This window comes from Mus caroli, chromosome 3 (assembly GCF_900094665.2).
Source record: "Mus caroli chromosome 3, CAROLI_EIJ_v1.1, whole genome shotgun sequence".
In the NCBI taxonomy this organism is placed as follows: domain Eukaryota; kingdom Metazoa; phylum Chordata; class Mammalia; order Rodentia; family Muridae; genus Mus; species Mus caroli.
The window spans coordinates 8304655-8307741 of record NC_034572.1 but is presented as its reverse complement, the minus strand read 5'-3'; the positions used below and the strand labels follow the sequence as shown (position 1 = coordinate 8307741).

Sequence of the window (3087 nt, the reverse complement as noted above, 5' to 3'; positions counted from 1 at the left end):
ATTCTATGGATTGTATCCTAGTATTCTGTGCATCTTCCTCTTCCTCTTCCTCTTCCTCTTCCTCTTCCTCTTCCTCTTCCTCTTCCTCTTCCTCTTCTTCTTCTTCTTCTTCTTCTTCTTCTTCTTCTTCTTCTTCTTCTTCTTCTTCTTCTTCTTCTTCTTCTTGGCTAATATCTGCTTATTACTGAGTACAGACTATACATGTCCCTTTGGGTCTGAGTTACCTCACTCAGGATGATATTTTCTAGTTCCTTCCTTCTGCCTGCAAAACTCATGATGTCCTCTTTCTTAATAGCTGTGTAGTATCCCGTTGTGTAAATGAACAGCATTTTCTGCATCTATTCTTCCACTATGGGACATCTGTGTTGTTTCCAGCTTCTGGCTATAACAAATCTGGTGGCTATGAAGAGAGTGGAACATGTGCTCTCATGGCGTGGTGGGGCATCTTTTGGGTTTTGTTCAATAATCTATGATTTCTGTGTCCATCATGAATCCTTTTGTTTTATTTTTGTTTATTGGTGTAATTTATTTTATCAAGATTATAATTGGAACATTCTCCCTTCCTGTCATCCTTCCTAAATCTCTTTCAAATACTCAGCCTATTTTTAAAAATAATTATTTCATGCATGCAACTATCTATCTATCTGTCATCTACATGTATCTTAAATCTTTATCATTTATTATCTATCATCTATTTCATATTATTTATTTATATATTCTACATATATATATACTTATATACATACCTGTATTTACATATTCAAGGATGATAGCTGGCACTGGACAACTAATTGGTTTTTAAATCTATACAGGTTTAATGCAAGCAGTCTTTGCATTAAAGTTGGCCAGTAATTACAAACTACAGACAGATATAAAATAGATGGAATAAATAGCTTTAAATTTGGGTTCACTCTTGGTCAAATTAACACAGGAGGAAGTGAAGTGTTTTTTTTTTCTTAATGTAAATTCAACAAATTTCATTGTTCTCTGTGTTTTTCTTTATGTGTCAATGGACACAGAGACACAGACACACACACAAACACTCATAGACATACAAACACACACATATACATATAATAATTTAAATAATTATAGTATACAAAAATTAAATCATGAAACTATATGTTATTGAGGTAGCTAAATATAGTTTAAAAAAAAAACTATTTATATGTCCAGAGATATTCTGGCATATAAGAATAAGGCAAGATTATTTACAGCTATTTTATTTCTTCCATATTTTTCTTAAAAATGGGTTTGAAGGTAACAAGTTAAAATCATTAGAAGGCCATATAGCCACATATTATTAAAGTATTATTTGATTTTTGTGAAGTTTTATGCCAGAAATACAGAATACAAAATGATTAGAAGCTTTTACATTTTATTTTGTTTAATTTCATACAATTTTCATTTAACTTAAGATTTATAGTTATATTTCCTAACCAATGACTAAGTAATCATTAATATCCACTTCATTAAACCCCATACAAGGAGTTCAAATCAATCTTTTATTCAATAAAAATGGAGATTCATAAGAAACTAATATTTTTTCTTATTTCTTCATTTATGATTCTCTATAGGGCATTGTGAACTTAGAATATTAATCTATTTAAATTTAGAGAAATCTGAGAATAGAGAAAAAACTACCGATTGCTCATAGTCTGATGAGGGTGTAGGGTTTCTTTTCAGTAAAAAGTTTGCTAAAAGGATACATCTTCAAAAAATTATGATGACTGGTGAAATTAAAAGTTCTATACTCTGGTATTTTCTTGCCACATTCCAGGAACATAAAGAGTAGCTTGAAGACAGCTTAACAGAAGAATTGATTAAGATTTTTTTTATCATTATTGTGTCAAATACATTTAAATGTTTAACAATTTAGAATTTATAGAACGATTTGCATCTTGAAGAACCTTCATCCTGTGAATTTTTTAGCATTTTGATTTATATCCTATGCTCTAAATAGAATTTCAGTTCTCACTTGGGTGTCCTTATGACATAATGACAGTTTTAAAGAAGAGCTGTGTAAAATTTGAAGTGATAAACTAAAATTCTTGAAGTTGTCAGAGCCTTCATCTACTTTTGGAGTCCCACTGCAACTATCATTCTTAACTCTCAGTATGTTTTGATCCTTATTAAGTTGGCAGATACTTCATACTCCCCTCTCTTCGGTTCATTTCTGGTGCTGTTTCTACAGTATAGGAAGAAACATTTTCGTCAGATGGCTTTAACTAAAATTTTTAAAAATATTTTTCTTCTTTTTGGGATTTAAACAAATACAAATTACTGTTCCAAGTGCTGGCCATGTAGCATAAAGGAAAATATTCTTCATGCCTTTTTCTTCTCCATTTCCTTCAATGACTACAATTGATTTCATAGTAAACTCAACATCAATTAACTTGCTCTGAAAACCTCTACATGTTATGACCTTCATGTTCTGACTTGAGTGAGAATGAACAATGACATAAAATTTCACTGGTACAACTTTCTGCCTGGTATACTTACCTCTCATGTACTGTGCAGCAACTCCGCTGTTTCCTTGCATGATTCCTTGCTGGGCCATGTGCATCACCTGACTTCCTCACTCATCTGAGTGTTTCTAACACTCTCAATAACTCTTTTTTTTTGTCTCTTTAACTCTTAAATGACAATTTAGCGGTGTCAGTTATACAAACATTACAGTATTGATCTTAAAGGTTAATATGGTATAGTGATCGCTTTGTTTGGGAAAACTATAAAGTTTGATGATAAAGAATATAACTGTATTTCTCCTAATTTCACCCCAATGTATTCTCAGGTATGTTTTGACTGATCTTCAAAATATCCATCTCTTAAGTCACCCTACTCATTTCTCACAGAAATAAAATTTATTTATATTTGGACCAAGACTTTTGTTTTTATTATTTCCAATATTCATTACATATATACAATTTCTATTAAAAGAATATAAAACCAGGCAGTGTTGGCACACACCTTTAATCCCAGCACTTGGGAGGCAGAGACAGGCAGATTTCTGAGTTCGAGGCCAGCCTGGTCTACAAAGTGAGTTCCAGGACAGCCAGGGCTACACAGAGAAACCCTGTCTCAAAA

At 32.0% G+C, this 3087-nt stretch overlaps 1 pseudogene; it reads right to left on the bottom strand.

Annotated features, from left to right (window-relative positions):
- Positions 1–2560, bottom strand: part of LOC110291020 — a 14472-nt pseudogene extending 11912 nt beyond the window's left edge.
- Positions 2561–3087: the final 527 nt, after the last annotated feature.